The sequence below is a fragment of the Mytilus californianus genome, unplaced genomic scaffold (genome assembly GCF_021869535.1).
Source record: "Mytilus californianus isolate M0D057914Y unplaced genomic scaffold, xbMytCali1.0.p SCAF_5, whole genome shotgun sequence".
NCBI lineage: Eukaryota > Metazoa > Mollusca > Bivalvia > Mytilida > Mytilidae > Mytilus > Mytilus californianus.
Window position 1 is genome coordinate 19830412 of NW_026262701.1, and position 8164 is coordinate 19838575.

The 8164-nt window shown below is 32.7% G+C and overlaps 1 long non-coding RNA gene across 1 annotated transcript; it reads right to left on the reverse strand.

Annotated features, from left to right (window-relative positions):
• Positions 1 to 2747: 2747 nt before the first annotated feature.
• On the reverse strand, positions 2748 to 7409 carry LOC127702059 (uncharacterized). Its single transcript, XR_007982275.1, has 2 exons — positions 7356 to 7409; positions 2748 to 3594 (listed from the first exon to the last, which is right to left on the reverse strand). It is a non-coding gene; the product is annotated as an uncharacterized LOC127702059 (long non-coding RNA).
• Between the last annotated feature and the right edge of the window lie 755 nt (positions 7410 to 8164).

Below are 8164 nucleotides of genomic sequence, written 5' to 3' on the forward strand. Positions count from 1 at the left end.
TTGCGAAGTTTACATAAACGCTCAGAAGCTAGAATGATTTCAATTTCCAGCTGAATCGAGATGTTTCAATTTTATAAGTTGATTTTATTAATACTTGTAATTTTTGAAAATTTAAAAGGTTTGATAAGGGTTCGAAATTAAACATGTTAAAATATGTTTTGAATAAACGAAATGTACGAAGTTTTTTTTATTTTTTATTTCTTTCATCATTAAATAGCTTCACTTTTCAATCTTTTATAAATGAACTGCAATCGTTTGAAATGCGATGGGTTGACGCTTTGGTCTCGCTGAAGTGCGATGGTAGAATTGTGACGCTTTTTTGTCGATAGGACAGCTACGCCGAAGTGCGTTAAATTTGTGGTAACGCGATGATTTACATAAAACATATTTTCAATGTTTTTCATGTTCACAAGTCGAATTAAAAGTCAAATTGTGTGTTAGAAATTTTTTTTAAAAGTAAACATCAAAAGTATAACCTGTTTAGTTAAAAACAGTCATAATAAATAGTCATTTCATTCATACAATCGTCCAGAAATTGACCGCTAATGCCGCTGTATGCAATGGTACTTTTCAATTAAAACCAGTCCTAATTTCAAGGAATGAAAATCGTGATAGTTGTTTGAAATGTAAATACTACTTAATGAGCTACAAATCTATTCGGTTGCTGTGAATGGCAGCACGTAATAAGGTCGATCACCGTAGACATTTTTACTACAACTAGAGAAAATATGGAACGTTTGGAAGGGACACGAAATGTATCCTTTAATAGCCGCTTCGTTGTAGTCATCGAAAACATAACTCTCTTATTTTGGAAACCAAAAGATTAATAGATTGATGGATGCCCGATGTTAAAGTTCCGGTCGCAAATATTTTACGCATATTCCACAGGGGAAAAGGTTATTAAGAGGTTTATTAATATTTAATACTACGAGAAAAAGAAGCGATTGGTAGAGAGGGGAAAATTTAGCCTTCAAGGGCGGATCCAGGATTTTGGAAAGGGGGGGCGGAGTATTAAAGTTTGCCGAACGGAGCGAGGCGAAAAAAATTTTGGACCTTTTGGAAACATAAAATAAGTGTAAAATGCATTTTATAGTTAAAGTGTAGGGGTTAGATATTTTTGGTGCCGTATTCTCTCCATCAATTGTCTATTATGAAATGATTGGATGAATCCAAAGCTATGTACTAATTAATATATTTGATGTGGGATTTGTCAGTAAAAAATGGACATGGAAAATTCTCGTTTGTTGTATGGTTAGTTAGCATAACCTCACAGATTTCTTGTTGTAAACAAGATATACGGCTATTCAATGAAATTTTCAATACGACCGACACGAAGAAAGACAAACAAGCAATTTTCATCCAAATGTTTGGTTGAAATGTTTCACCTAACAAGGGAAGTGAGGGGTTCCAAATGAACTAAAGGCTACGAATGAGTCGGAAATGACAATGAAGTTGTGAATGACGGTCGACACATGGAGACATATAGGCCACACCCAGCAGGCAGGTTGCAGTCGGGCCTTGAAAAAAGTATTCAGTATATCAGTTCGACGAAACAGACATTCCGGTCAGATATGGGATTCACATGCAACCCCCAAAAAAAAATTTCGCCCGTTTTTTATTCATAATGCTAAATATTTCTGTTGAAAATATTTTTTTCTAATAGCAAAAAAGTGGACAAGATTATTGTTTTCAATCCAGATACGGCCAGAATTTTTGTTTAAGGCAAAAATCCGGGTCAGAATTTTTTCTCTAAAATATCTCAGACTGCCCCCTCAGATCAAATGGTCCGTACCTTAGACTTTAAATCTATATCTAGAGCTTACTGACTGGGGTCACTATTCAGCAATGTTATTAATGGGCTGGGGCGTGTGGGGTTAAACATGTTTTCGTAGGTAAATAATATTGATGTGGAACTTTTTTTTCATTAGAGTGTAATAGAGTATTACTTTCTGTTGGGTTGGATTGTGAAATAGAAGTCAATACGTTCTTGCTCAATACTTTGTCGCTTTGAAGGCGTCATGCTTGTCATCCTCAGCCTAAGCAATGTGTTACTGTAATTTGAATTTCAAAATGACGTTTTTTTCGACGAACTGGTCAACTCCAGCGTAGAGAATCACATGACTTTGACATAATCAATAATATATTACAGTAAATACGAGCGAACAATATCTTTATAAGTAAAGAATTGTCGCATAAAAATTAAATACACGGGAAATGGCAAAGTTCACGAAGTCTAGTCTGATTAATCATTTTACAAAAAAAAAAAAAAAATGCAAGCAAAGGGGGGGGGGGGGGGGCGTACGCCCTCTACGCCCCCCCTCTGGATCCGCCACTGCCTTCTGTATAGAGGATCCTCTTATTTTCGAAATCTACAAACGGTTTTTCTTTACGTACGACGGAGCGTGTCATTCTCTAAACACAGCTCATACTTAGATTATCCGTATTACAATTATAGTACGGTAAAAGTTGATATTATGAGAGGAACATAGTAAAGATGAACTTTTAACGCAGAATTATGTCCACACGCAGCAAAATTAAAGAGGACGATTTCTCAATCAGTATGGACATCCATTATTTGAAATATATTCTTGTATTTCAAATGTTGCAAACACCGTTTAAAAAGATGTGCATTAAAGATAAAGATGAAACAGTAATATCAGCAGGGTACTAACTGATGGTACTCAAACAGTATATGATTATCAAATAATCAGAATTTTATGGTAAACAGGCTTATTACGCGATGATAATTCTTTTGACGATTCTTTTATTTCAACTAAACACATTCATATAATTTAGACCGAAATGCTAATAATGTTTCATGGACAATAATCAATGCAAATATATATACTAACTAATAACAACATCCACTTCTCATAATAATTACACATATATATACGTAGGTTTTAAATTAGTCATTATGCGTATGCGTCATATAGACAGACCATCGCACATCAGCGAGTAGAACATCTCACTTCGGTGTAGACCATCGAACTTTAGCGTGACTATCGCACTTCAGCGCCCCCATCGCACCTCCGAGTCCTACATATATATTTCTTCAATATTGTAGATGACAATATTCAAACCCATAATTAACTCTCATGTAGTAAACTATTTAAGGTGAGACCCAGAAGCTTAAAAAAAATAAGATATAACTTTACCATGACAGGTGGCCTTTTTCATTCAGGCTTTTTGAAATCTATAGTGCTTGTCCTAAAAGAAGGTCTTCAGATTTTTCATTATTGAAACGAAATCAAAATTAACCATCCTCTATCTAGTAAACAGATACGGTATGGTTTTGAAAAGGTGGAGAAACGAACAAAAAGAAAAAGAATTAGACATTATCTATATCATCATTGTGGTCTAATCTAAATCAGGAAAATGAAGGATCACAGCCTGCAACAATTCACTTAAAAAAAAAAATTGTTTTTTACTTGGAAGCCACTCTTCCTAAGGAGTTTGTATAGATAGCCGTACGAGCGTCCCCATCTCTTTACAGGAATTGTAATTTTGTCAATGTCGCTATCTTCAACTGTTGATCGTCGCAGAAACGAAAGCTGTTCGTCGTTCATCGGAACGGCATCACTGCAATTCAAGCTAAAATATAAAAGTAAAAATAGTTAAATGTTTTTTACATTTGGTATGCATAGTTGTCTCATTGGCAAGCATACCTAATCTCCTTATTTTTATATAGATTAAGATAAGCCTATATATATATATATATATATCTTCCTATTACACAACTATATGATTTGCAACTTTGATCATATACCAAAGGAAAACGCCAGTCAGAGCAATTTATTGCTGCATTGCATCTAATGGAAAATGGGTGTTTTGTGGCAAATCAAGCCAAGATATTTACCGGAAATTCAGACTTTATTACAGAACATTTCGTTATAGTTTTTTAAAAGGTGATAAATCATTCGTTTTTCCGTGTTATATAGATATAGGAAGATGTGGTATGAGTGCCAATGAGACAACTCTCCATCCAAGTTACAATTTATAAAAGTAAACCATTATATGTTCACGTTTATTGTTTACAAAAAGTTCTAAGCAACCTTTATAATACAAAAACTCTCATGCTGAGTCATTAAAGTACAATGCACCCGTAGAAAGTGTACTTGCATATGTCATACTGGTAATTGATTTTAATTAATAATAGTATCTATATTTTAAAACTAGTGTTAGGGTAATCATTGCTAGCACTGCAAGCAATTATCATTTATCGATTAAGAACCGAACTGTCAAATCCAAAAGTTTAAGAGGAAATGCCGTGGATTTTCTATGATTTAGCATTGAAACAACAAAATGAAACAACAAAATGGTATATGGAATCCTTAAATGTACCCACCCGTTGTTTCAATCCTAAAATACGACAGGCTATAAGCACTCCCAAATTAGAAAATTGCGAACTAAATCAACAGAGAATTTTACTGCATGCAATGCTATCAATGATTTCCTGAAGACAAGTTTACGAATATAAATATTAATGAAAAATAAGTACAAGTATGTACCTATTGAAGTGCATCTCTAAGAGCTCATTCGATCTTAGCCTGCAGTGTTAGCAATGATATTTTGATAAAGATATTAGTTAAAACAAGTACAAATATATGACCTATTTAAATACTCCTTCCAGGATGCGCTCGACTTAAGAGACTCGACAATAAACTCTAGCACAATATGGACAAATAAGTGAGTAATTTATATTTAAAATATTATAACGAAAACCCAAATAGTCTGTGGATTTCCTGTAAAAATCTTTGCTTGATATACCACAAAATCTCCGTTTTCTATAAAATGCAACCAAAAGGTAAATAATTTTGCTATGAACGACGCTTCCATTTGGTATTTGTAAAAATTGGCTCGTCTCTTTTATTCAGTAGTTCTGCTGTTTTGATATTATTGTTTTGATTGAAAATTTCGTTATACACAGACCAACAGAAAGGGTCATAAACCTTAGGTTCAAAAGTGTTCATCCTTGAATACTAGAACGTTTACGTAAAGTTTTGGAGAACGAGCATAACATTTGAAGTGCTTAATCTCTCAGTGTTTGAAGAAAGACAACGCTTTGCCACTAGATTCTCCATCGTAATGAATTTCTGTAAACAAACATAACATATCATAGAACAACAAGTGAGAAATACTTGTTATAAAATAAGAGGGTTTTCATTAAAAATTGCATGTTGGTAGTTTCCTCAAAATCCCTATTTTTTTATAAAATGAAATGATAGATATTGTTGATGTAAAAAGTATCCTCATAGTATATATGGAATATTGCATCTGTTTATTTTCTTATCTGTTTAGATATTAGCATACTTTTTTCAAATTCAGTATAGCACAGGATTTGAAAAGGGTTCACAAAGCTTAACCGGATTTTAATTCATGATAAATTATATTATACATGTGTGTATATGTAATAAATAGGAAAATTGTTTATTTTCAAAAACAATCATATCCTTTAATCAACATAGGCGAGTTCTATAAGTGTAGGTTTACGACATCTGTTCCGTCGAATTATTGTCAACGTCAAGTGACAGTAAATGAACAATGTCACAGATTTTTTTGAAAAGCTTGCATACAACTTGGGCATGTTGTACTCTAATTGAAAATATAATCATTTCAAATGTTATATATTTTTGCATTTTTTTTTATTGAAAGCAGCTTTTTATTGTAGATGTATGTAAAATGGACAAAAGTCTAAAACGTATCTTAAATAAAATTCTTTCTCAAACCCTATATTTTTTATATATTTGTTGCCTGATTATTTTCCATTTTGTTGATGTCAAATAATCATATTGCCACCGACTTTGTTGTTTTCTTTCTATTATTTTATTTTTGATATACTATTACATCTGTCAAAATGGTTTTCATGGTGAAACAATACCACATAACGTCGAAATATCGAAATAAGTGACAAGGGGCATTACAACTAAGACAAAAAATAAAATATATTATTTTTTATTTTAAACATTTATAAAAGCGGAACGTAGAAATAATATTTCGCTATTAACAATCTATTTGAAAATAAGTTAAAAAAAAAAAAACATCGCTGGTTTATTATTGGCTTGAAAGTCAGTAATTCAAACTACTCTGAGCCCGTATTCATGCAACCTTTAATTGACCTTAAATTAGTGGAGATGGGTTGCGCATGTCATTAGCATATTTATTCATTCAAAAGATACAAACAACAACCATTTCGTTGACTGATCCGGTCCATAAAAAATCATTCTTATAAAGGTGAAACGCCGATTTACATATATTCTTTAACCTATAACATGAAATCAAACAGACCTAGAACAATCGTCATTACACGATTGCACGTGCTTGTCTGTCTCTTTATATTTACATTTATATTTATATCGGGTTATATGACGGTCGGCAGTCTTCGGAGGTCATTTCGATGGATAATCAGATGGAGTCTAGTCTAAAATACGCTCCAACTGCTGATACATTATAGCGAGTTCATGCACTGTTAATTGTTTCTTTTGGACTTTTAATAATCTGGATACATCTTTTAGTATGTTATAAATCTAATATGAGAATTAGTAAACATGAATTTGACAACTAATGTCACACACCGGGTACCCGAATCCCGAGGAAAAATTACACGAGACCTAAAACGGTGGGTAAGTAAAATTTAGATCAGATCCCTGCTGATTTCGGATTGGGATACCCGGTGTGTGCCCTTTTAAGCCGTAAAATTTGATTTTTATCGATGTATTTTACTACTTACACGTTAAAAGATTGCGTAAATGAAATGCCACTTTTTAAATTTTATTCATCCAAAGAGATTTTGTAGGTTTATATTCATCTGGAACGCTCGAATCCGTGAGAAACTATGACTTAACGGAACGGTAAGCTATGGTATTTTTAAATACACAACGAACGCGCATATCAAACTTATCCCCAATTATTATTGCATTCGCCTATCTCCATATATATATAGTCCCCATTTCTCTATATATTCATTCTGGTTCCAAAATTTTCAAAGTGAGTTGTACGACCACCTGCAATCTCACAGAACAGTCTGTAGCTCTGCTTGATGTAATAAACATTCGAAAGGATACGGGGTCAGTAATTTCCATATGGAGCGAGAGCGAGCGAAGCTTGAGCCCCATATGGAACTTAGTGACTACTTATATATCGTATCAGTTCCCAAGCACACTGTGTAAAGAATTTATTTTACCGAATATCTTAGCATGGGAAATTTAGGCGTAGATATTAACCTTGATATCACAATTTTAACACATACACGGTTCTCATGTGTGCGCTTTTAATCAATAGTTTTCCTAGATGTGTATGGGATGTACTAAGATAAAAATGGTTGTGTGTAATTGTGATCAATTTCAAATACTTACAACAGTATGAAAAGACAATAACACATATAACAGATCTTCATGATGCTGTGTCTGTAATTACAAAGGAATAGGTAAATTATTAGACATTGACATTTTATAATGTTCTATATTATTTGAACAACCTTTCAATATAATTATTGACAATGAAAGCAATCAAACCCTTACATATAGTTTCATCTCGGAGAGAAATACTTCATTTAAGAATTGAATGCTTCTTTTTATAAATTTTTGGGGTGTAAAAAAGTTGACCGAAGTACATTTTGTATGAAGCGCAGAAGCGCTTCATTATAAAAATGTGAGAATGGTCAACGCTTTTACAATCCTATAAAATTACGAAAAGAAGCATTCAATACTTATAATTACATTTTTTTTGCTAGGATCATGAAAACACGATTTTTATCAAGTTTTTCTTTTATTTACCTGTGCACTTTATCGTGGAAGCTCTTTTCGTCATGAATATTACATTTCATTTTGAAATGAAGGCTAATTTCAGAATGACTCGAGATTGCTGTTAGCCAATCAAAATAACGTATTATAATGAAACATAGATGTAATGTAATTATTCAAGAAATGAATGCTCCTATTTGTAATTTTATTGGGGTGTAAAGTGTTAACCGAAGCACATTTTGTATGGAGCTATCAAGATCTAATATCAAATTACTAAAAGAAGCATTCATTTCTTATAATTACATTTTTATGCTAAGACCATGAAAAACAAAGTTTGATCAAGTTTTTATTTTATTTACCTGTGCACTTTTTTGTGGAAGCACATGTTATTACGAATGTAACATTTCATTTTGATATAAAGG